This window comes from Somniosus microcephalus, chromosome 5, assembly GCF_052327205.1.
Source record: "Somniosus microcephalus isolate GS21.2 chromosome 5, FLI_Smic_1.0, whole genome shotgun sequence".
In the NCBI taxonomy this organism is placed as follows: Eukaryota; Metazoa; Chordata; class Chondrichthyes; order Squaliformes; family Somniosidae; genus Somniosus; species Somniosus microcephalus.
The window spans coordinates 95,225,200-95,252,804 of NC_140991.1; positions in this window are offsets into that span (position 1 = coordinate 95,225,200).

The following is a 27,605-nucleotide window of genomic DNA, read 5'->3' on the forward strand; positions in this document are numbered from 1 at the left end:
GGAAAAAGAGTGGGAGAGCTATAGTAATAGGGGATTCTATTGTACGGGGAATAGATAGGTGTTTCTGCGGCCGCAAACGAGACTCCAGGATGGTATGTTGCCTCCCTGGTGCAAGGGACAAGGTTGTCTCGGAGTGGCTGCAGGGCATTCTTGGGGGGGGAGACTGAACAGTTAGTTGTTGTGGTGCATATAGGTACCAACGATATAGGTAAAAACCGGTATGAGGTCCTAAAAGCTGAATATAAGGAGTTAGGAGGTAAATTAAAAAATAGGACCTCAAAGGTAGTAATCTCAGGATTGCTACCAGTGCCACGTGCTAGTCAGAGTAGAAATAGAAGGATATTTCAGAAGAATACGTGGCTAGAGTAATGGTGCAAGGGGAAGGGATTCAAATTCCTGGGACATTGGAACTGGTTCTGGGGGAGGTGGGACCAGTACAAACTGGACGGTTTGCACCTGGGCAGGACCGGGACCAATGTCCTTGGGGGAGTGTTTGCCAGTGCTGTTGGGGAGGGTTTAAACTAAAATGGCAGGGGGTTGGGAACCTGTGCAGGGAGACAGAGGAAAGGGAAACAAGGATAGAAGCAAAAGACAGGAAGGAGAAAAGCAAAAGTGGCAGTCAGAGAAGTCAAGGGTTTAAATCAAACATGGCCACAGTAAATAATAATTCTAAAAGGTCTAAGAGTGTTAAGAAACAAGCCTGAAGGTTTTGTGCCTTAATGCGAGGAGCATTCGTAATAAGGTGCATGAATTAGCTGCGCAATTAGATGTAAACGGATATGATATGATTCGGAATACGGAAACATGGCTCCAGGGTGACCAAGGCTGGGAATTCAACATCCAGGGGTATTCAATATTCAGGAAAGACAGGCAAAAAGGAAAAGGAGGTGGGGTAACATTGCTGGTTAAAGAGGAGATTAACACAATAGTAAGGAAGGATATTAGCTCTGATGATGTGGAATCTGTATGGTTAGAGCTGAGAAATACCAAGGGGCAGAAAATGTTAGTGGGAGTTGTATAGAGACCCACAAACAGTAATGCTAAGGTTGGGGATGGCATTAACGGGAAATTAGAGATGCGTGCAATAAGGGCACAGCAGTTATCATGGGTGACTTTAATCTACATATAGATTGGGCTAACCAAATTAGTAACAATACTGTGGAGGAGGAATTCCTGGAGTGTATACGGGATGGTTTCCTGGCCCATTATGTTGAGGTACCAACTAGAGATCAGGCCATCTTAGACTGGGTATTATGTAATGAGAATGGATTAATTAACAATCTTGTTGTGTGAGGCCCCTTGGGGCGGAACGATCATAATATGATAGAATTCTTCATTAAGATGGAGAGTGAAGTATTTGACTCAGAGACTAGGGTAGTGAATTTAAATAAAGGAAACTACGATGGTCTGAGGCACGAGTTGGGTAGGATGGATTGGGGAATGTTACTTAAAGGGTTGACAGTGGATAGGCAATGGCAAACATTTAAAGATCGCATGGATGAACTACAGAATTTGTTCATCCCTGCTTGGCATAAAAATAAAACAAAAAAGGTGACTCAACCGTGGCTAACAAGGGAAATTAGGGATAGCATAAGATCCAAGGAGAGGACATATAAATTGGTCAGAAATAGCAGCAAACCTGAGGATTGGGAGCAGTTTAGGCTTCAGCAAAGGAAGACAAAGGGATTAATTAAGAGGGGGAAAATAGAGTATGAGAGTAAGCTTGCAGGGAACATAAAAACTGACTGTAAAAGCTTCTATAGATATGTGAAGAGAAAATGATTGGTGAAGTCAAGCATAGGTCCCTTGCAGTCAGAATCAGGGGAATTTATAATGGAGAACAAAGAAATGACAGACCAATTAAATATATCCTTTGGTTCTGTCTTCAAAAAGGAGGACACAAATAACCTCCCAGAGATGTCGGGGAACAGAGGGTCTAATGAGAGGGAGGAACTGAATGAAATCAGTATTTGTAGAGAAATGGTGTTAGGGAAATTGACGGGATTGAAGGCCGATAAATCCCCAGGGCCTGATAATCTACATCCTAGGGTACTTAAGGAAGTGGCTGGTCATCTTCCAAAATTCTACCGACTCTGGAACAGTTCCCATGGATTGGAGAGTAGCTAATGTTACCCGACTATTCAAAAAAGGTGGTAGAGAGAAAACGGGGAATTATAGACCGGTAAGCCTGACATTGGTAGTGGGGAAAAAGCTAGAGCCCATTATAAAAGATGTAATAGCAGAGCACTTGGAAAACAGTGACAGGATCGGACAAAGTCAACATGGATTTACAAAAGGTAAATCATGCTTGACTAATCTACTGGAATTTTTTGAGGATGTAACTGGTGGAATAGATAAGGGAGAACCAGTGGATGTGGTGTATTTGGACTTTCAGAAGGCTTTCGATAAGGTCCCGCATAAGAGATTAACGTGTAAAGTTAAAGCACAAGGGATTGGGGGCAAGGTATTGACTTGGATAGAGAACTGGCTGGCAGACAGAAAGCAAAGAGTTGGAATAAATGGGTCTTTTTCCGAGTGGCAGACAGTGACTAGTGGGGTACCGCAGGGATCGGAGCTAGGACCCCAGCTATTCACAATATATATAAATGATCTAGACGAGGGAACTAGATGTAATATCTCCAAGTTTGAAGATGACACAAAGCAGGGTGGGCGTGTGTGCTGTAAGGAGTGTAGTGTATGTACCTTTAAGAGAGAACTACTTTTACAGCTCCTGTATACTGTAGTACCGGCAGTGACCACACCTGTATATAAGCCTTGAGCATGCCTCTGTACTGTTAGTCTTTAGACTACCCTCCTCCAGTAAACACCTGTTGATTGTTAATTTACAGCCTCCGTCTAGTTATTGGAAAACATCATACTGTAAGAATCACGGATTCAACAGTGGCGACGAGGTCGATTCGAATCTACCTGCAACTCTGCATTTCCTTTCAAGGATTCTCTCCGGGAGGACGGTGGAAGAAAGTCGAGGCCAAAAGCACGGGGGTCGACCACGAGCAACCGCCCAGTCATCCGGCAGAGAGTGAACATCGCAGGGGAGGCTGTTGAGAGCTGGGCTTGGTTCTCCAGCCACGACGATCCAGCAACAGACTGGCAACAGGTACAGCGCAGACCCTTCCCGGACAGTGGCGGCTGGAGCCGACCGATGGCACAGAAAAGGCCGAGCAGCGTCGACGGGGTAAGAGAGAGGGTGAAGTGCACAGGGCGCAGCCGGGGGTTGAAGACCGAGCGGCGTCGACGGAAAACAAAAAAGAGAGAGAGGGTAAAGCACAGCCGGGGTTCAGGACCGAGCGGCGGCAACGAGAGAGGTGCACAGGAGAACGCGCAGAGCGCAGCCAGGGCTCAAGGGCTGAGCGGCGTCCGCGGGGAAAGAATGGATGCGCGGGAGACGCCATTGAGCCGCGGAGAAGAAGGGAGAGCGCGGGAGACGCCATTTTAGAAGCCGCAGCGGAGAAGAAGGGCGAGCGCGGGAAGAAAGGAAAGTGCGGGAGACGCCATTTTGAGCCTGCGGAGAAGAAGGGAGAGTGCGGGAGACGCCATTTTAGACAGTTTAACCACACCCAGGGATGCCGAAGAGTGGCAGTGTCACTGCATTCGACAATGAAGTCGAAGATTGGGCAACATATGTGGACGGCATTGAGGTGTACTGCAAGGCGAATGAAGTGCCAGATGCTAGGAAAGCACTGGTTTTGTTGAATTCCATGGGTGCAAAAACTTATGGCTTACTGCAAAACCTAATAACCCCAGAGAAGCCAGTGGATAAGGATTTCGAAAGCATAGTGGAAATCCTACAGGACCACTTAAACCCCACACCGCTGCTGATAGCAGAAAGATTTAAGTTCCACAAAAGGAACCAGCATAACGACGAAAGTAATGCTGAGTACTTAACGGAACTGCACAAGCTATCGAAACACTGCCAGTTTGGATTGGGACTAGCAGATACGTTAAGGGACAAGTTTGTGTGTGGGCTTCAAAGTGAAGGAACCCAGAAACGACTTCTATCAGAAAAGGATCTTACGCTGGACAAGGCTTTCAGCGTGGCAGTATCACACGAAGCAGCTGCACGGGGCACTGCAGAGATACAACGGAGACCGCAAGAATATGGCACCAATGAAATGTCATATGGAGCAGGGAAGTGTTATCGCTGCGGCAGAACTACACATGACCAGAAGGATTGTTGGTTCAAGGACCAAGTGTGCAGACAGTGTGGAAAAGCAGGACACATAGCAAGAGTCTGCAGGTCAGGGAAGAAAACCAGCAGCAAGAAATCTCCACAGGAGAAGTACAAAAAGGTACATAAGCTGATGGACAGTAGCTCAGACGAACAGAAAAGTGATACAGACTCCGGAAGCAAGGAGCTGGGTTGTCTGAAACTACATAAGGTAATCAAAATGGAGGATCACCAGACTATCTGGGTCACGCTCAAGATAGACGGAGTCCAAGTGAAAATGGAATTGGACACAGGATCATGCCTAACAGTCATACACCAAAGGGGCTACAAGCGGCTATTTTCACATATACCCTTGAAGGCTACAGAGATTGTCTTGAAGACGTACACGGGGCAAAAAGTCTACCCCAAAGGAAAAATAAGGGTGAACGTGATATACAAAGGCTAGGAAATACCCAAAATGGACCTATATGTATTGCCAGATGGAGGACCACCACTACTAGGACGTGAATGGATCCGGAAGATACAATTAGATTGGCATTCCATACAGGCACTGAAGGTTGAGGCCAAAAAGGATGACGACGTCACACCTGGACGACTGTCAAAAATGCTAACTGATGCACAAGAAGTGTTCCAGGAGGGACTCGGAACACTAAAAGGTATAACAGTGACGATTAAAATAGAGGAAAATGCAAGCCCAAAGTTTTTAAGGCCAGACCGGTGCCTTATGCGATCCGACCAGCCGTCGAAGCAGAGCTGGAAGGTTTGGAACGTTCAGGAGTACTGTCCAAAGTGGACTGGAGCGAGTGGGCTACGCCCATCGTTCCTGTAATGAAGAGGTCGTTGAGTAATACGCCTGGGGAACCAAAGAAGGTCCGCATCTGTGGGGAATTTAAGGTGAGAGTGAACCCAGTCCTTCACACGGTACAATATCCGCTTCCATGGATTGAGGATATTTTCGCCTCACTATCTGGAGGTAAACGCTTCACTTAGATTTATCTGGCCCAGGCGTACCTGCAAATGGAGGTAGAAGAAGCCTCAAAACAATACCTCACGATCAACACTCATAAAGGTCTCTACCAATACAACCGGCTGGTGTTCGGGGTAGCATCAGCTCCGGCTATTTGGCAAAGGGCAATGGATCAAGTCCTGCAAGGGATTCCAGGGACCCAGTGTTATTTGGACGACATCCTGGTCATGGGCAAAAATGACAGTGATCACCTTGCCAACCTGGAGAAGGTGCTCACTAGATTAAAGGAATATGGGCTACGAGCTAATCGCCACAAGTGCGAGTTTTTCCAGAAGCAGATCTCGTATTGTGGCCATGTTATTGATGAAGAGGGGTTACATAAGTCCCCTGAAAAGATTGAGGCAGTAGTCAAGGCTCCAGCACCGGAAAATGGTTCACAACTGAGGTCGTTCCCCGGGCTGGTGAACTACTACCATAAGTTCTTACCAAATTTGTCTACAGTATTACACCCACTGAACACCCTACTGCAAACGGGGGTACCATGGAAGTGGAATGACGAATGTAAACGAGCTTTCCAGAAGTGCAAAGAATTGATCACATCAAAAGAGGTGTTGGCCCATTTCAACCCAGCACTACCAATTCGGTTGGCGTGTGATGCCTATGGTATTGGAGCGGTGCTATCGCACAAATTCCCAGATGTGTTGGAGAGGCCAGTAGCCTTTGCGTCTCGGTCACTAACCTCAGATTGACAGGGAGGTCCTCAGCCTAGTATGGGGAGTAAAAAAATTCAACCACTATCTGCATGGGCAGAAGTTCACCTTGCTGACTGACCACCAACCACTTGTCTCCATCTTTAATCCAAAGAAGGGCGTTCCGGTGATGACTGCACAACGGCTACAAAGATGGTCCCTTTTTCTAGGGGCGAACCAATATGAAATAGAGTATAAGGGAACGAAACAGCATGGAAACGCTGATGGGCTATCACGCCTGCCACTGCCTACTGCGGAGGAAGCACAAGCAGTGGACCCTATCGAACTATTTTATTCGTCGATAATTGAACGCTTGCCAGTAACTAACGCGGATATATAGGAGGAGACCCGAAATGATCCGACACTGCCTCGGGTATATGATTTGACGATGAAGGGATGGCCAACACATGGCGACTCACTGTTGCCAGCATTCTCATCCAGAAGAGAACAGCTGTCAGTATGCCAGGGGACAGTGATGTGTGGATCCCGAGTGGTAATTCCACCCAAGTTAAGGGAGAGAGTGCTCAATGAGCTTCACGAAGGCCATCTGGGAGGGGTGAAAATGAAAAGCCTTGCTAGGGCTTATGTGTGGTGGCCGGGGATCGATCAACAAATCGAGGACCTAACAAAGAGCTGCTCAGGATGCCAGAAGGTCCAAAATGCACCACCACATGCCCCCCTACACCCATGGGATTGGCCCTCCTCGCCATGGCAACGGGTGCATATTGATTTTGCTGGTCCATTCATGGACTCAATGTTCTTAATAGCAGTGGATGCGCACTCGAAATGGCCTGAGGTGATCAAAATGTCCTCCACCACTGCAGAGAAAACGGTTGCAGTCCTATGGACCATATTTGCCAGGAACGGCTTGCCAGAGCAGATTTGCTCTGATAACAGACCACAGTTTGTGTCCGAAGAGTTTCGGAAATTTATGAGAAGGATTGGGGTAAGGCATTACACATCTGCCCCGTATCATCCAGCCACAAATGGATTGGCTGAGAGGTTCGTCCAAACCTTTAAAAAGGCAGTAAGAGCCATGTGCGACGATGACATTCCACTACAGCATAAGGTGGACAATTTCCTGTTAGCCTACAGAAATGCGACACATGCAGTTACCAACCAGACCCCGGCCATGATGTTCTTTAACCGAAGGTTGAGATCTCGTCTGGATTTGCTCAGACCAAATGTGTCAAGGAATGTTGAGGATAAGCAATTCCATTACATCAATGAGAAGCCGACAAGGAGCTTCAATGTAGGACAACGAGTCTTGGCCCGCGACTACCGAACAGAGAAATGGCAACTCGGAACGATATGCACACGGCAGGGGCCACTAATGTACACAGTGGATGTCCGGGAGAACATTGTGAGACACCACGTCGACCAGATCCTAGCGTCACAGGAACGAGTCAACCCCATGTCTTGCGTACCTGGGGATGAAACCGACATACCGGTAGCCCCAGAAACAGTAGCAGCGGAAACTGATGAACTAACCGACGACAGGGGGCCAGAATCGCCTCCGCACCAAGAACAAGAACCTCAGGAAAGGCGCTATCCAGAAAGGATCAGGAAGCCGCCCCAAAGATTGAATCTATAAATGGACTATTTCAGTTTAATGTGCATGTTAAAGTGTTAACTGTTATTTGAATGTTATGGGTACTGTTAATCTAAAAGGGAAGGAATTGTAGTGTATGTACCTTTAAGAGAGAACTACTTTTACAACTCCTGTATACTGTAGTACCGGCAGTGACCACACCTGTATATAAGCCTTTGAGCATGCCTCTGTACTGTTAGTCTTTAGACTACCCTCCTCCAGTAAACACCTGTTGATTGTTAATTTACAGCCTCCGCCTAGTTATTGGAAAACATCATACTTTAAGAATCACGGATTCAACAAGGAGAATGCCGAGAAACTCCAGTATGATTTGGACAGGTTGGGTGATTGGGCAGATGCATGGCAGATGCAGTATAATGTGGATAAATGCGAGGTTATCCACTTTGGTGGCAAAAACAGGAAGGCAGATTATTATCTGAACGGCAATAGATTGGGAGAAGGGGAAGTGCAATGAGACCTGGGTGTCCTTGTGCACCAGCAGCTGAAGATAAGCATGCAGGTGCATCAGGCGGTTAAGAAGGCAAATGGTATGTTGGCCTTCGTAGTGAGAGGATTCGAGTACAGGAACAAGGATGTAAAGGGTCTTGGTGAGACCACACCTTGAGTATTGTGTGCAGTTTTGGTCACCTTATCTGAGGAAGGATGTTCTTGCCATGGAGGGAGTGCAACGAAGATTCACCAGACCACTACCTGGGATGGCAGGAATGATGTATGAGGAGAGATTGGGTCAATTGGGCTTATACTCACTGGAGTTTAGAAGAATGAGAGGGGATCTCATTGAAACTTATAAAATTCTAACTGGACTAGACAGACTAGATGCAGGAAGGATGTTCCCGATGTCCAGGGAGTCCAGAACCAGGGGTCACAGTCTAAGAATAAGGGGTAATCCATTTAGGACAGAGATAAGGAGGAATTTCTTCACCCAGAGAGTGGTGAACCTGTGGAATTCTCTACCACAGAAGGCAGTTGAGGCCAATTCATTAAATATATTCAAGAAGGAGTTAGATATATTTCTTAAGGCTAAAGGGATCAAGGGATATGTGGAGAAGGCAGGGACAGGGTACTGAGATTGGATGATCAGCCATGATCTCATTGAATGGCGGAGCAGGCTCGAGGGGCCGAATGGCCCACTCCTGCTCCTACCTTCTATGTTTTTGGTCATTACAGCGACGTGGTTGCAAGGTGATCAAGGCTGGGAACTGAATTTTCAGGGGTATTTTACAGTTCGGAAGGATAGGCAGAAAGGAAAAGGAGGTGGGGTAGCTCTGTTAATAAAGGATGAGGGCAGTACAGTAGTGAGAAATGATCTTGCCTCAGAAGATCAAGATGGAGAATCAGTTTGGGTGGAGATAAGAAATAATAAGAGAAAGAAGTCTCTGGTGGGAGTAGTCTACACTGGTGGGAGTAGTCTATAGGCCCCCTAACAGTAGCTACACTGTAGGACAGAGTATAAATCAAGAAATAATGGGGGCTTTTAAGAAAGCTACTGCAATATTCGTGGGCAATTTTAATCTTCATATAGATTGGACAAACCAAATTGGCAAAGGTAGCCTTGAGGACGAGTTCATAGAGGACATTTCCTTCGAACAATACATTGTGGAACCAACCAGGGGACTGGCTATTTTAGATCTGGTAATGTTTAATGGGACAGGACTAATTAATGATCTCATAGTAAAGGATCCTCTCAGGAAGAATGATCATAACATGATAGAATTTCACATTCAATTTGAGGGTGGGAAACTTGGGTCTGAAACTAGTGTCTTATGCTTATATAAAGGTAATTACAAGGGTATGAAGAGAGAGTTGGCTAAAGTGGACTGGGGGACTGGGAAAATAGATTAAAAGGTAAGACGGTAGATAAGCAGTGGCAGACTTTTAAGGAGATATTTCATAACTCTCAACAAATATATATGCTAGTGAGAAAGAAAGACTCTATGAGAAGGAAGTTAAGGAGGGTATCAAATTGAAAGAAAAGGCATACAATGTTGCGAAGATTAGGGGTAGGCCAGAAGATTGGGAAATTTTTAGAAACTTGCAAAGGATGACTGAAAAAATAATAAAAAGGGAGAAAATAGATAATGAAAGTAAACTAGCAAGAAATATAGAAACAGACAGTAAGAGCTCTACAAGTATATAAAAAGGAAGAGAGTAGCTAAAGTAAACATTGACCCCTTAGAGGACAAGACTGTGGAATTAATAATGGGAAACAAGGAAATGGCAGAGACTTTGAACAAATATTTTGTATCTGTCTTCATGGTAGAAGACACTAAAAGCATCCCAACAATAGTGGAAAATCATGGGGCAAAAGGGAGGGAGGAACTTAAAACAACCACTATCACTGGAGAAAAAGTACTAGGCAAAATAATGGGACTAAAAGCTGACAAGTCCCCTGGACCTGATGGCCTGCTACCTAGGGTCTTAAAAGAAGTGGCTGCAGGGATAGTGGATGCATTGGTTGTAATCTTCCAAAATTCCCTAGGTTCGGGAAAGGTTCCAGCGGATTGGAAAACTGCAAATGTAACACCCCTATTCAAGAAAGGAGGGAGACAGAAAGCAGGAAACTAAAGGACAGTTAGCCTAACATCTGTCATTTGGAAAATGCTGGAATTCATTGCTAAGGAACTGGTATCAGGGCACATAGAAAATCATAACATGATTAGGCAGAGTCAACACAGTTTTATGAAAGGGAAATCGTGTTTGACAAATTTATTAGAATTCTTTGAGGATGTAACGAGTAGAGTGGATTAATGGGAACCAGTAGATGTAGTGTATTTGGATTTCCAAAAGGCATTCGGTAAGGTGCTACATAAAAGGTTACTGCACAAGATAAGAGCTCATGGGGTTGGGGGTAATATATTAGCATGGATAGAGGATTGGCTAATTAACAGAAAACAGAGAGTCGGGATAATTGGGTCATTTTCAGGTTGGCAAACTGTAACTAGTGGGGTGCCGCAGGGATCAGTGCTGGGGCATCAACTATTTACAATCTATATTAATGACTTGGATGAAGGGACCGAGTGTACTGTAGCCAAATTTGCTGATGATACAAAGATAGGTAGGAAAGCAAGTTGTGAGGAGGACACATAGGCTGCGATTTTGCCGGCACTCAGAGGGCGGGTTTGGAGGCGGGTCCAGAGTTAAAATCAAAATGATTTGATGGTGGGTTGCGAACCTGCTGCCATTCCACCACCACACAACTTTACAAGCGGCGGGAGAGCCACTTAAGGCAGTTAACAAGCTTGTTAACTGCCAGGATAATCCTATTTTGCGAGGCTCTTCCTGTTTTGCAACATTTCCACTCCCTTAACATCCAGCTGGTGTGTAACCACAGGAAGAACATTATGCATGTTTGCGCCAAGTTCCCTGGCAGTTGCCGTGACTCGTTCATCCTGCGGCAGTCCACTGTGCCTCAGCTGTTCAATCCACCAACCCAACTTTCCGGATGGCTCCTTGGAGACAAAGGCTATCCCCTGAAGACGTGGCTCATGATACCAATGAGGAGGCCATCAAACGAAGCTGAGGAGCACTACAATGTGAGCCACATTTCCACCAGAAGCATCATCGAGCAAACCATCAGCTTGCTCAAACTGCGATTCAGGTGCCTCGACAGTTCTGGTGGAGCCCTTCAATACGCGCCAGCCAGGGTCTCCAGAATCATCGTGGTCTGCTGTGCCCTGCACAACATCGCACAGCAGCGTGGCTTACCATTGCCTGAGGAACAAGTGGCACAGAAGAGGAGGAGGAGGAGAAGGCGGCAGATGAGGAAGACCTTGCGGAGGTGGATGTGCCAGTTCCACCACCACGCAAGCACATTGCTGGCTGTGAGGCAAGGGATGCACTAATCCATGCCAGATTCATGTAAGTTTACGTAGCAAACACATGTGGCTGGCACATGGAAATGAGTGTCTGACCCCTCACTGTGCAACTTCCATTTCTGAGCTCACATAGGCCAACTCTTTGAATCTTTGACATCGCATTTCTTTAATACAATTGAAATAATGATGAGAAACATAATTTTGTATTAGATCCAAACACCCAAGTGACTACCCTTGTGACTATTTGTGTGTTAACTTTCTCTTACATGTTCTTCTACGTGATGCATCCCCTGTGGCTTCAGCAGATGTTGAGGCACCTTGCTCACTTTCATGCTGGTGCTTCGACACCTTTGGTGGGCGTCCTCTAGGTTTGGGAGCCTGGGCCAGCTCGGCAACAGTCTGCTCCTCCTGCGGCTGTGCAGGGGCTGAGACATCCATCTCAGTTGGGTGAGGAATCGGAGGCGCTGAGCGAGGGCTCCGCAGTGGCATGGGAGTGTGAGCGCTTGGAGAGGAGCCCACACTTCCTTGCTGTCGACCACCATCATCCCTCTCATGGGTCACCCGCACTTCCTTGCTAGCAAGCAACTGGAGACCACCTTGCTGCACATCAGTGGGGCCATGAGGACCCATCACTGTACTGACAGTCCTCAGAACGGGGGCGGCCATGTATCTCTGGTGCCTCTCCTCAATAGATGCCCATCTATCCTCCATAGCAGACCATCTATTTAGAAGAGTCACCATGTTCATTTGCATCTGGTGATTTATGTTCTCCATGGAAGTTGACATCCTTTCCATGGTGGCACCTACACTCGCCATTGCGTCCACCATGGCATTGTTCATGTTAGAGATAGCTCCTCCATTCTCTGCACTCTCACAGTTACCGTGGTTGCAAACCCTATCAGAGATTCCTGCACTTGGTCCTGAAGTTCCAGCACCGCTCTCTTTCTGGATGGCCCCAGAGGCACAGCGTCCACATGAAGCTGAGCCGAGCTGGGAGTGTCCAGCGGCCTCCGACGAGGACTCTCCACTGCTGTCCCTGTCTCCACCATCTGCTGATGCTCACTTGTGAGCGGTGATACACCAGGTGACAAAACTACTCTATCTCGCGAATGACCCACCGAGGTGTGTGTCTCTGCGCTGGTGCTGGGTGCAATCATTTCTGCTGACGCTGCACCCTCAGAGGTTGCAGCTTCCTCTGAGGAGTCTTCTGGCTCTTCCTCCTGGACAGTGGGGAGGGGGGCTCTCGATGGTCCTATGGGGGAGTAAAGGCATGAGTTAGACATGTGATATTAATGTAGCAGACACATCCCATTGTGCAGATGATCAGAACTCAATCTGTATGAACATCAGATGCCATATCAGTCACTCATGAAATCTAAATGATAGGGTTGCAAATCTATTGTGTCACCAACTTGCTCTACTGCGTCCCTCTCTCCGTCCCCCACTTCCAGCTCCTCTGCACCACCGATGATCTCGATAGCAGCCTCCTCAGTATTGGTTAAATGCGCCATGGAAGGTGGCCCTCATCCTGTCCTGCCCCTCTCCCTCTTATTGTGGGCTCGCTTTTCCTGCAATAAGGGAGACAAGTGGAGTTTGAGCGAGAATGTTGGAGTGTGTGTAGAGAATCCATAGCATAGATGCTTAGAGGGAGGCAAAGATGGAGTGAGCCAATACCAAGGGCCCTCCCTGTGCGTTGTTAGTTGTTGCCATTGCATAACAGTGATAGCTAGTGTGAGGGGTGCATCGTAGAATGGTGGAGTGATTCTGTACATAGAGAGAGGGATGGTTAAGGGTGCAAGGGATGTAAGGGTAAGTTGGGATGTGCAGGAGTAGGTTGACAATGCAGAGTGCTGGTAGTGAGAGGAGATGGGGAGCAGATTGAAGGTAAGTGTGATGTTATACTCACTTTTGCTGAGTGTAGCAGGTCATTGAACCTTTTCCTGCACTGGACCCAGGTGTGTGAGCACAAAGACCTGGCGCTCACCTTCTCAGCAATTTGCAGCCAGGCTGCCTTTGTGTGCTGAGGAGGCTTCCTCCGTCCATTGGAGGGGAACAGAACCTCCTTGTCCCCTCTCACGCTCTTCACAAGAGCATGGAGAGAGCCTTGGCTCTTGCAGCAGTCATCTCGCTAACAGTAACACTGAGAAGCTTCAGAAAGTGAATAAAACACAAAGGCTGCATGGGCCCCTTAAAGCTGAATCGAAGACAACAGCAGAGGCGAGCAGCAGACCCGGACCCACTGATTGGGCCGGGTAACGCGCATGGTGGGCTTAATAAGCCCAGTTAAGTCAAAATTGTTATTGCAGTGCGGCTGATACTGATAGCAGGATCGGAACCCACCGAACAACCAACCCGACTCGAACCTGTCTCCGCTGGCAAAATCCAGTCTGCAAAGCTATATAGATAGGTTAAGTGAGTGGGCAAAAATTTGGCAGATGGAGTATAATGTGGGGAAATGTGAGGTTGTCCACTTTGGTAGGAAGAATAGAAAAGCAAAATATTATTTAAATGGAGAGAGACTACAGAATACTGCGGTACAGAGAGATCTGGGGGTCCTTGTACATGAAACACACAAAGTTAACATGCGGGTGCAGCAAGTAATTAGGAAGACAAATAGAATGTTGGCCTTTATTACAAGGGGGATGGAGTATAAAAGTAGGGACGTCTTGCTACAATGTACAGGGCGTTGGTGAGACCACACCTAGAGTACTGCGTACAGTTTTGGTCTCCTTATTTAAGGAGGGCTATACTTGTACTGGAGGCAACTCTCACCAGATTGATTCTTGGGATGAAGGGGTTGTCTTATGAGGAAAGGTTTGTTGAATCCGTGATTCTTAAAGTATGATGTTTTCCAATAACTAGACGGAGGCTGTAAATTAACAATCAACAGGTGTTTACTGGAGGAGGGTAGTCTAAAGACTAAAAGTACAGATGCCTGCTCAAGGCTTATATACAGGTGTGGTCACTGCCGGTACTACAGTATACAGGAGCTGTAAAAGTAGTTCTCTCTTAAAGGTACATACACCACAATTCCTCCCCTTTTAGATTAGCAGTACCCATAACATTCAAATAACAGTTAACACTTTAACATGCACATTTAACTGAAATAGTCCATTTATAGATTCAGTCTTTGGGGCGGCTTCCTGATCCTTTCTGGATAGCGCCTTTCCTGAGTGTCTTGTTCTTGGTGCGGAGGCGATTCTGGCCCCCTTTCGTCGGTTAGTTCATCAGTTTCCGCTGCTACTGTTTCTGGGGTAGATGCTACCGGTATGTTGGGTTCATCCCCAGGTACGCGAGACATGGGGTTGACTCATTCCTGTGACGCTAGGATCTGGTCGACGTGGCGTCTCACAATTTTCTCCCCGACATCCACTGTGTACATTAGTGGCCCCTGCCGTGTGCATATCGTTCCGGGTTGCCATTTCTCTTTTCGGTAGTCGCGGGCCAAGACTGGTTGTCCTACATTGAAGCTCCTTGTCGGCTTCTCATTTATGTGCTGGAATTGCTTATCCTCAAAATGTCTTCACACATTTGGTCTGAGCAAATCCAGACGCGATCTCAACCTTCGGTTAAAGAACATCATGGCCGGGGTCTGGTTGGTAACTGCATGTGTCGCATTTCTGTAGGCTAACAGGAAGTTGTCCACCTTATGCTGTAGTGGAATGTCATCATCGCACATGGCCCTTATCGCCTTTTTAAAGGTTTGTACGAACCTCTCAGCCAATCCATTTGTGGCTGGATGATACGGGGCGGATGTGTAATGCCTTACCCCATTCCTTCTCATAAATTTCCGAAACTCTTCGGACACAAACTGTGGTCTGTCATCAGAGCAAATCTGCTCTGGCAAGCCGTTCCTGGCAAATATGGTCCGTGGGACTGCAATCGTTTTCTCTGTAGTGGTGGAGGATATTTTGATCACCTCAGGCCATTTCGAGTGCGCATCCACTGCTATTAGGAACATTGAGTCCATGAATGGACCAGCAAAATCAATATGCACCCATTGCCATGGAGAGGAGGGCCACTCCCATGGGTGTAGAGGGGCATGTGGTGGTGCATTTTGGACCTTCTGGCATCCTGAGCAGCTCTTTGTTAGGTCCTCGATTTGTTGATCGATCCCCGGCCACCACACATAAGCCCTAGCAAGGCTTTTCATTTTCACCCCTCCCAGATGGCTTTCGTGAAGCTCATTGAGCACTCTCTCCCTTAACTTGGGTGGAATTACCACTCGGGATCCACACATCACTGTCCCCTGGCATACTGACAGCTGTTCTCTTCTGGATGAGAATGCTGGCAACAGTGAGTCGCCATGTGTTGGCCATCCCTTCACCGTCAAATCATATACCCGAGACAGTGTCGGATCATTTCGGGTCTCCTTCTCTATATCCGCATTAGTTACTGGCAAGCGTTCAATTATCGACGAATAAAATATTTCGATAGGGTCCACTGCTGGTGCTTCCTCCACAGTAGGCAGTGGCAGGCATGATAGCCCATCAGCGTTTCCATGCTGTTTCGTGTCCTTATACTCTATTTCATATTGGTTCACCCCTAGAAAAAGGGACCATCTTTGTAGCCGTTGTGCAGTCATCACCGGAACGCCCTTCTTTGGATTAAAGATGGAGACAAGTGGTTGGTGGTCAGTCAGCAAGGTGAACTTCTGCCCATGCAGATAGTGGTTGAATTTTTTTACTCCCCATACTAGGCTGAGGGCCTCCCTGTCAATCTGGGCGTAGTTGCGCTCGGCTGAGGTTAGTGACCGAGACGCAAAGGCTACTGGCCTCTCCAACCCGTCTGGGAATTTGTGCGATAGCACCGCTCCAATACCATAGGGTGATGCATCACACGCCAACCGAATTGGTAGTGCTGGGTTGAAATGGGCCAACACCTCTTTTGATGTGATCAATTCTTTGCACTTCTGGAAAGCTCGTTTACATTCGTCATTCCACTTCCATGGTACCCCCGTTTGCAGTAGGGTGCTGTAAGGGGTTTTCGTCCTCGAGAGGTTTCCCAGAGGTTTCTCTCTCTAGAGGCCTCTCTGTCTTGCACAGTAAACCTTGAGTGGTTTGACCCACTCGCCCCTTAGATTCTGTACTCTGGACTTAGGCGCAGGAACTACAATGTAGAGAAAACTCGTGTAGACCAAGTTTGATGAATCAAAATGAAATTTTATTGCAAATGGAAAAATATATCAAATCAAATGCAACACAGATAAGAGTACGGTACATGGGAGGGAAAACCAAACACAAACAAATCATAACGACATTATACTAACTAAGGCAAATACAGGCATCTTATATTCTACAAAGATCATCATGAAATAAGGAAACACACGGAACATCGAGGGACAACAACTCATGTTAATTGTACCCTTAAATCCAACCCCTTATTAAACCTATCTAGATCTGATTGTGAAGGCCCAGAAACATGCTCACCAATCCCACTAGGAAGTGCAAGGTTTTGAAAACGAGTCTGTGTTTGGTCCTTTCAAGTGTTTCGTCTCCACGTGGATCGTGGAGCCCCTGCGAGCTGCGCCACACCTCTCTCCTGAGGTGGGGGTCGGGGGCGGCTGGACACCGGCGGGCCTGGATGTCGGCAGGGTCGAGGATCGTCGGCTCAACCCTGGCTAGAGGAGCTTTGGGCTGGTGTGGCCCCTTCTACCTTCAGCTACAGCCCAGGGATGGTCGATGATCTCCCGATAGTTTTCCCCGGGGCGGGACGCTGGTTTCAAGCGGCTTTCTTTATACAGTCATAATTATCTTTCTCCTCTGACGGTGGAGAGGAGTCCGCTGATCTTTCCCCAAGCCAGCTCCTCTTCGCCCAGCTCAAAAGCTGGATCGGCTGCTGGGGCTGCAACGACTGTCCGACTGTAAACTGTCTTTTAGCTCCACTCTCCTTGTGACTGTTCAAGCTTGTTGATTCAAGCTTCCTCCAGCGTCTTCTCCCAAGCTGTGTGTCTGCCCAATCTACTGCCGTGTCGAGTCGTGTCCCACTGCCGTGTCAACTGCCGAAAAGACTCTCCAGATATCCCTTTCTTCCCGAGGCTTCACTTCCCGCCCAAAATCAGGTTAGTCTTTGTTTTAACTTTGGCGGGCTTTTAGCACAGCGGGGCAGTTATTATATTTAAAATCATTTTAAGCGGCTGGTAACAGGCCCATCTCTGGTTGGAAATGGCTTTCATTGTTTTGAAATGTCCTGCTGATCTCGTTACCGAGCCCTTGGTGTTGTCCTCATGAATATATATTGTCCTCTTTCATCTGGGTCAACATTTAGATGGCCCCTGTCTCCAAGCCGATCTTGAGTGGATCTGCATCTAATCCATATGCATGCCTGTGGGTCTGGTTTCGTTCTCTCAGGAACGGCTTCCAGAACTGACTGTGGATTGAATCCACAAAACTGTTTGAGGTTGCGCAGGGACCATTTTAAAGTGTCCCAATAAGTTGGTCACATGGTATGGCGGCCATTTTGTATGCCCCTTTTTCTGGGCTTCTTTTAAAACAGTCTTATAATCACGACCTCTTCTGCCATTTAACCCTTATTAATATTAAATCCAATTTTGCGAATCCTACAGTGTTCAGTGGGTGTAATACTGTAGACAAATTTGGTAAGAACTTATGGTAGTAGTTCACCAGCCCGAGGAACGACCTCAGTTGTGAAACATTTTCCGGTGCTGGAGCCTTGACTACTGCCTCAATCTTTTCAGGGGACTTATGTAACCCCTCTTCATCAATGACGTGGCCACAATACGAGATCTGCTTCGGAGAACTCGCACTTGTGGTGATTAGCTCGTAGCCCATATTCCTTTAATCTCGTGAGCACCTTCTCCAGGCTGGTGAGGTGATCACTGTCATTTTCGCCCGTGACCAGGATGTCGTCCAAATAACCCTGGGTCCCTGGAATCCCTTGCAGGACTTGATCCATTGCCCTTTGCCAAATAGCCGGAGCCGATGCTACCCCGAACACCAGCCGGTTGTATTGGTAGAGACCTTTATGAGTGTTGATCGTGAGGTATTGTTTCGAGGCTTCTTCTACCTCCATTTGCAGGTACGCCTGGGCCAGATCAATCTTAGTGAAGCGTTTACCTCCAGATAGTGAGACGAAAATAACCTCAATCCGTGGAAGCGGATATTGTACCGTGTGAAGGATTGGGTTCACTGTCACCTTAAAATCCCCACAGATGCGGACCTTCTTTGGTTCGTCAGGCGTATTACTCAACGACCTCTTCATTACAGGAATGATGGGTGTAGCCCACTCACTCCAGTCCACTTTGGACAGTACTCCTGAACGTTCCAAACCTTCCAGCTCTGCTTCGACGGCTGGTCGGATCGCATAAGGCACCGGTCTGGCCTTAAAAAACTTTGGGCTTGCATTTTCCTCTATTTTAATCGTTGCTGTTATGCCTTTTAGTGTTCCGAGTCCCTCCTGGAACACTTCTTGTGTGTCAGTTAGCATTTTTGACAGTCGTCCAGGTGTGACGTCGTCATCCTTTTTGGCCTCAACCTTCAGTGCCTGTATGGAATGCCAATCTAATTGTATCTTCCGGATCCATTCACATCCTAGTAGTGGTGGTCCTCCATCTGGCAATACATATAGGTCCATTTTGGGTATTTCCTGGCCTTTGTATGTCACGTTCTCCCTTACTTTTCCTTTGGGGTAGACTTTTTGCCCCGTGTACGTCTTCAAGACAATCTCTGTAGCTTTCAAGGGTATATATGAAAATAGCCGCTTGTAGTCCCTTCGGTTTATGACTGCTGGGGCTGATCCTGTGCCCAATTCCATTTTCACTTGGACTCCGGCTATCTTGAGCGTGACCCAGATAGTCTGGTGATCCTCCATTTTGATTACCTTATGTAGTTTCAGACAACCCAGCTCCTTGCTTCCGGAGTCTGTATCACTTTTCTGTTCGTCTGAACTACTGTCCATCACCTTATGTACCTTTTTGTACTTCTCCTGTGGAGATTTCTTGCTGCTGGTTTTCTTCCCTGACCTGCAGACTCTTGCTATGTGTCCTGCTTTTCCACACTGTCTGCACACTTGGTCCTTGAACCAACAATCCTTCTGGTCGTGTGTTGTTCTGCCGCAGCGATAACACTTCCCTGCTCCATATGACATTTCATTGGTGCCATATTCTTGCGGTCTCCATTGTATCTCTGCAGTGCCCCGTGCGGCTGCTTCGTGTGATACTGCCATGCTGAAAGCCTTGTCCAGCGTAAGATCCTTTTCTGATAGAAGCCGTTTCTGGGTTCCTTCACTTTGAAGCCCACACACAAACGTGTCCCTTAACGTATCTGCTAGTCCCAATCCAAACTGGCAGTATTTCGATAGCTTGCGCAGTTCCGTTACGTACTCAGCATTACTTTCATCTTTATGCTGGTTCCTTTTGTGGAACTTAAATCTTTCTGCTATCAGCAGCGGTGTAGGGTTTAAGTGGTCCTGTAGGATTTCCACTATGCTTTCGAAATTCTTATCCACTGGCTTTTCTGGGGTTATTAGGTTTTGCAGTAAGCCATAAGGTTTTGCACCCATGGAATTCAACAAAACCAGTGCTTTCCTAGCATCTGGCACTTCATTCGCCTTGCAGTACACCTCAATGCGTTCCACATATGTCGCCCAATCTTCGACTTCATTGTCGAACGCAGTGACACTGCCACGCTTCGGCATCCCTGGGTGTGGCTAAACTGTCTAAAATGGCGTCTCCCGTGCTCTCCCTTCTTCTCCGCTGGCTCAAAATGGCATCTCCCGCGCTTTCCTTTCTTCCCGCGCTCGCCCTTCTTCTCCGCTGCGGCTTCTAAAATGGCGTCTCCCACGCTCTCCTTCTTCTCCGCAGCTCAGTGGCGTCTCCCGCGCTTCCTTTCTTTCCCCGCGGACGCCGCTCAGCCCTTGAGCCCTGGCTGCGCTCTGCGTGTTCTCCTGTGCGCCTCTCTCGTTGCCGCCGCTTGGTCCTGAACCCCGGCTGTGCTTTACCCTCTCTCTCTTTTTTGTTTTCCATCGACGCCGCTCGGTCTTCAACCCCCGGCTGCGCCCTGTGCGCTTCACCCTCTCTCTTACCCCGTCGACGCTGCTCGGCCTTTTCTTTGCCGTCGGTCGGCTCCAGCCACCGCTGTCCGGGAAGGGTCTGCGCGGTACCTGTTGCCAGTCTGTTGATGGATCGTCGTGACTGGAGAACCAAGCCCAGCTCTCAACAGCCTCCCCTGCGATGTTCACTCTCTGCCGGATGACTGGGCGGTTGCTCGTGGTCGACGCCCATGCTTCTGGCCTCGACTTTCTTCCACCGTCCTCCCGGAGCGAATCCTTGAAAGGAAATGCAGAGTTGCAGGTAGATTCGAATCGACCTCGTCGCCACTGTTGAATCCGTGATTCTTAAAGTATGATGTTTTCCAATAACTAGACGGAGGCTGTAAATTAACAATCAACAGGTGTTTACTGGAGGAGGGTAGTCTAAAGACTAAAAGTACAGATGCATGCTCAAGGCTTATATACAGGTGTGGTCACTGCCGGTACTACAGTATACAGGAGCTGTAAAAGTAGTTCTCTCTTAAAGGTACATACACTACAAGGTTGAGCAGGTTGGGCCTATATTAATTGGAGCTTAGAAGAATGAGAGGTGATCTTAATGAAACATGTAAGATTCTGAGGGGGCTTGACAGGGTAAATGCTGAGAGGATGTTTCCCCTTGTGGGGGATCTAGAACTAGGGGGCATAGTTTCAGAATAAGGGGTCGCCCATTTAAAATGGAGATGAGGAGGAATTTCTTCTCTCAGAGGGTTGTGAATCTTTGGAATTCTCTACCCCAGACAGCTGTAGAGGCTGAGTCATTGAATATATTCAAGGCGGAGATAGACAGATTTTTGAACTACACGGGAGTCAAGGGTTATGGGGAACAGGCAGGAAAGTTGAGTTGAGGCCAAGATCAGATCAGCCATGATTTTACTGAGCAGGCATGAGGGGCCAAATGGCCTACTCCTGCTCTTATTTCTTATGTTCTTATGTTCTTAGACTTCGGATGGTATTGCATGTATGCTAGTGATGGGAATGTAAAACTGCATGAAAGTGAAATTTAAAGGAATGGGAACAATTAAAAGGAAGGCTCAAAATGGAGGGACAGAAATTTTGAAAGCCTTTACAAAGGCACAAAAAGCATTTCAACCAAGGCTGAGGTGGCAGGGAATAAGAAATGACAAATAAAAATGAAGGAAAAATAAACCGCATGTGCAGGCTTGAGGGCGCAGTAACTGGTACGGTCACTGGCTGTGCCTGTCCTGGACTGTGTGTTAGCAGCAAGTGTCCTTATAACTGACGGTACAGCTCTGAATCTGGCTGTCTGCTGAACCAGGCCTTATAAAGATACTTCCCACAGCTCTTGCCAGGCAGGTGCAGCAATCAGGCTTTGCTGGTGAATGACCATACTTGGAAGCCTTTTTGCACTGGGTTCCACTGTTACAAATTTTGGGTCTGCACTAGAATTTCACTCGGGTTGAGTGTTATCAGTCTCTCCCATAAGCAGATTCCTATGACCAGGAGTTTACCTTTACTGCTCAATAGTTAGTTATACGGAAGCAGGACACGGGGTAATAACAATGAAAACTCCGCATTGTGTGAACTGGTGGTGTAACCTTGCATGCCTCCATGTGCATTTTTCCTAACCTCTAGGAGGTAGATTGATGCACGCCCTAGTGAGGAAAGTCTAACAAGCTGATTTATTTTACACGTATCTTGTGAATGGAGCAGAATAAAGTTTACAGTGAATTTTAATCTATTTCATAATGTTTCTCATAACAGAAAAATAACAAAGCAATGCCACAGTATCCCTATTAGTGGGCCCCTCTTCTTTTACTGACCAGTAAATCTCAGAAATTAATCAGCACTAAGCTGCGAAAGGCAGTTTTCACTTTCCATGTCTGATTTCCATTCCAGATTTCTGCAGACAGTGTGCCAGCTTGTCCCAGCTAGACTGGAAGCCAAAGAGTTGACCTTCAACTCTGCCCAAGTCTCTGTGTTCAGGATTCGGACAGTTGAGGTGCCAATCAAACCAGCTTCCCATTGGGGAACTCATTGATGCCAGGAATCCTGCTGGGGGGACACAATCCCCAAAAATTAAACAATTGTCACAAAGACTCATGAGAACCTAAGTGCCAGGAATAAAAATAAGAAAAACAACACAAATGTAACCTCCAAACTGCTGACTTATTTTTCTTTCTGTCCCTTTAAACTTATTTCCACATGCTTCTTGGCATCTAACAAGCTGGCTACTCATTTATATGGATGTCCAGGAGAAGTGGCATAGACCCAGCTTTTAGCTGCAGAAATTTGCGGAAGGCATTAAAAAGGCATTTTCGTGTTATTAGCATATGAAAATGATAGCCCCGGCCCACCAGAAAATATGTATCATGTGCAAAAGGGGGAGACCTAGCAGTGCAGGTATCTCTGCCCCTTCTTCCAGCCCATAACGGCCCATGAAGTAAAGCACTGCCCCTCAGTAGAGCTCTGTGCTCTGTATAGTCTGGTGTTTGGTTAACTCCTTACCCTCCTCAGCCTCCTCTGAAGCACTTGGACATTCTCTGGTCCCTATATTTTCCTTCACCTCATCAAGGAAGATCAGGTAGAGAGGAAGGTCCAGAGGAAGTGTCATGCTCACTGCCACCCTTTAAGAGACAGCTAAAAGCCCTTTAAACCTTTCTCTCCTGCAGGTTTCCCTGACAAAAGCCCTGAAGTACAAACGCCCAGTTCTCAATTTCAGATAACACTCTGTTGCTATGAATGGCCTTATCAGTAACACTGAGAAATCGCCCCTCCAAGTAAGGCAAGTTTAACTCAGTGCTGCACGATCCTGAGACCTCCTCCAATCCACACTTGCCACATCTGCATTGGTTTCTGGCCAGATAATGGAGGGGAGGTGGGGTGTAACATATGTAACGCTAACCATACAAATGTCCTGGGCTTCTTGGATCTGTGCTGGTACTTCCACCAGGTGGAACTTGTGATTTCACCTGCTGTGAAGTGTCCGGGTCCTGGCTGCCAGCTGTGGCCTCATCCAGAGGAAAGAAAGGGAAGATGTGTTACAGTGGTTTTGAGATGAAATGCCTCTGTTACCTCTAACAGAGGTAAAATACCAATATATTGTATTACGTGTTATGATGCTGCCGTGCAATGTATGCCTCTGTGTTACTGAGTGAGAACATTAGTAAGAGTAACAATGAGACCAAGAAAAGCTGGCTGCTTGCTGAGGAGTGGCAGCTCTCCTCTAAACTCTTTCTCTCTCTCCCCCCAACTCCTGCAAATTCCAGCCATCTCCCCAAATCTGGAAAGCTGTGTATCATTGAAAGGTTCCCTACCAGTATGTGTCTGCTCTCGTGGCTATGAGCACACTTAAGTGATCCAGATGTTAGAAATTGGCACACATGGATAGCTGCCCCTGTGAACTGTCCACATCCCACCTTGTCAGTGCATTCCAGTGTGGCATGCATATCTATCCTGGCGGCAGTACTGGTGGTAGAACACACCTATCAACATTTATGTGTCGCAGCTTTAATTACTTGACACCTGTCACAGTACCTGATGGCTCCATTTGCAGTTCTGGTGTAAAGAATTAAATCTTTGACAGCTTTTTTATCAGAATTTCCTGCTGTGATTTGTGCACCTTTTCTGCAATAACAAAGTGTGTGTAAAGGTTGTCTCTCTACTTCACCTGCTACCTCCTTGAGGGTGCTGCAGATCACAATTTTGGTTTGTACCATACAAATTATGCTGCAGTAGTAAAATAATGTATGGTAAGGTCCATCCACTCTCTTTGGCGCTCCTCCTGATACTGAAACGCTTCCTCCTCGTCTGATTCCATGTCTAATGGACCTGAATACACTCTTTCTGCAATCGCCATTCAAGAAGATTTAACCTCTGTTTTACCCTCTCTAGACATGGCCATCCCTTTTTGCTGCACCTCCTGCAGCAGGACCTCCAAAATGTCACCATGAAAAGGGCAGGTTTCCCCACATTCCTCCTTGCCTGTAATATGTTTTTCAGCAAACAGCTGTTCAGCCAAACAAAGATACATTCCTCTTTAACGTTAAGCAGCACACTCTCCTTTAGTGGTCAACAGCAACCCTTTAAGAGCTGCTGCCTGGCTAAATTGACCCCCCCACCACCACCCACCCCCAACCCCAGCTTATCATGCTACTGGCCAGGCACCATGTGCATCTTTATGCAGAGAATCTATTAAAATTAGGAGGGGGAGTACTCCTCTCAAAATTTAGTGAAGGCCGCCCTCTGCACTAGCAGGTGGGTGCAGCCATATTTTTGTCAACAGCACAAAATTAGGGCTCAGGCTTCCTCTCAAACTTTTCTGAGCTTTCTCCATCACATCAATGCTCCCTTGAAGACAGGGTGCCCAAACTGCACACAGCAATACAGCTGTAGCCTCACTAATGATGCATCCAATGTTGAAATGTACATGTTTCAACTTATAACAAAATTTCCTTACCACATTATTAGCCTTGCTGACAACAGCACAACATTGACCCGATTCTTTCAGTGAATGACTGCTAATCACACCTGTGAATCAATCTTACTTTATGCTTGGGTGGATAATGTGGTCCAAGAGTATTGGCACCTGGACTGTTGCATGTCAGGACACTTTGTAACATTACCATAGCAATGTATTGAGCCTGTGGCCCATTAACAGCGGTAAGCAACAAGCACCAAGTACGTTGCCAGCACAAAATACTTCAATGTTGCATATTCGCACGTTCACAGAAAGGGGCTGATGACCTCAGTCCTGGGTGTTACATCTTCTCTCACATCCTCCCTTCCAACCTTTGTCTGTTTTCTTGCCGGAGAAGGCTGCACATAACAAGAGGCAGCACATGCTGATGGGGCGGGGGGGGGGGGGAGGGTAGGGGTGGCAGGGGGGGGGGAGTGGGGGGGGGAGCTGCAACTCTGACTTTGTGTAAAAGGGCTATGGTGATTTTGGGCATGGAGCCAATGGTGAGAGTGGGAAAGGTTCTTTCTTTCTTGAATATCCTTAAAGGGATTGCCTGAGAAAAGCTAAGTCAAATCTTTTTTAACTTTTAATGTGGAGAAGGAGTTTTCCTCCCGGCTCAACAACAGTACTTCAGGATGAAGCCGGCTCAACCCGCTCTGGGTTTTTCTTCACCAATTCATTCGTATCTGACTATACCCAAAACGTTGACCTGTCTTTTCTCTTTTCAGATGCTGACAGCCCTGCTGTATATTTTCAGCACGTCTTTGTATTTTTTGTATTTGAATGAGTGCTCTGCCGGTGGTTTTTCCTAATTTTCTTAAGGATTCTGCAGCGTATGGACCTGGTTTAAGTTCTCTGTGCACATTTATTTCTCTCTCTGAACTCAATTTGGCAGAGAACTGCATATAAGTAGATTGATGAGAATGTTGGGTGAGTGGCAACAGACCTTTCTTTCATTGTTAACTGACGTCCCATATTTAAAAGTGTTAAATGAAATTAACTCAAAAAAAAAATCTTGTTATAGGTCACTATAAATAGAAATGTAAGTATTTTCAGCATTGTTAAATAAAGGACATTTAGCTACTTTACTCACATCAAATCTGTAAGTATTGCACAGGAAGGGCGAGAAGTCAAAGTTTCTGCCTGAAGTGAATAGTGCAAACATAGGTTTTATCACCACAGCATGGGTTCATCATCTGGTACCAACACATGAAACTCAGCAGTCTGGAGGACCTTTACTGATTGATGTCATTGAATGCACCTTCTGCTGTGCTCTGCAGTTGTGCACCATAAACTGACGCTTTAGATATTCACAGTAATGGAAATGTTCATTGCTTTACATGATCAATTTGGCCTCATTGCTATGATCAGTTAGGTTTACCTTTGGGCAAGAGAAGTTTCATTTATAGAACATCTAAAAAAATAACAGATTACAACGTATATTACAAATTACGGGATTTTATTTTGTATTTGTGTTGTATGATTTTTGATGATGCAGTATATGTGCTGTTACAGGACATGTAGGGTGAGTGTTCATTTATTTTCCTACATTGCTTTAAAGTTTCCAATGTGAGCCGTATGCTTCTCATGTGAATCTTGTCTATGTTTTCACCAGCTGAGGCCATAGAAGTGGGGGATGATGGTTGAATCAACTGATCAGCTGCTTGAGATACCTGTAACATTTGCATATCGAATTATCATTGGCCCGCAGGCATCTGTAAGGAATACCTATTATATTCACATGTGATCACATGCTGAGTTGTCATTGGCCTGCAGGCATCTGTAAGGACTGCTATTGTTTTGAAGACCCAGGCTAGGGGTCCTAACTCCATCTTGTTCCCACTGTGCTGTATGATTGAGATCACAAATCTGATGCTTCATAAAAGAGTTTAAACTGTAATACTCTGTTGTCCTGCAATTTATTATTTTTGTACAAAGTGTGCAAAACAAGACATGGTGTCAGAAGTGGGATTGAAAATGGACATCGTTGAAGCTCCCTTACCTCGAATGAATTGGGAATCTTTGAACTTACATAGAGAATGGCACAAGTTCAAGCAACACATGCAGTTGATATTCTCGGGTCCGTTGAAAAGCAAAGGGGAGGAAGAAAGATGCAGTTACCTACTCCTGTGGATCGGAGAAAAAGGGAGAGACATTTTTAACACATGGTCTCTCACTGCGGATGAAGCAAAGGTGCTGAAAAGTTACTTTGACCATTTGAATCATATGTGATGCCCAAGACAAATACGATATTTGCTAGGTACAAGTTTCAGGAGAAAGTACAAGGAGCTAGTGAGTCGTTTGAACAGTTCATGACTGAGTTAAAACTGCTGATAAAAGACTGTGCATATGCAGATAAAGATGAAATGGTCAGAGACCGCATCGTGTTTGGAATACATTCAGCTAAAGTGAGAGAGAAACTTTTGAATGTTGGGTCCGGGCTAACGCTGGACAAAGCTATAGACATAGCTAGATCACACGAGATAGCCCAAGCACAGTTGAAAACCATAACTGGCCCCACGAGCAGTTCGCGTGAACAGACAGTGCACGCAGTTAATAGACACACACCAAAGAACACCACCCAGAGAGCGTGTTTCAGAGTTCTAAAAATGAGCGACACAGACATAAAACGCTCCAAAAACTGTGGATATTGTGGAAACAAGATGCACAGGGAAAAGGAGCAATGCCCTGCCAAAGGAAGGCGTGCTAAATGTGGTAAACGGAACCACGTTGCTAAAGTTTGCAGGACTGTTTTTGGAAAAACAGTACACACAGTGAGTGACAGCCAAATGCCAGATAGAGAGC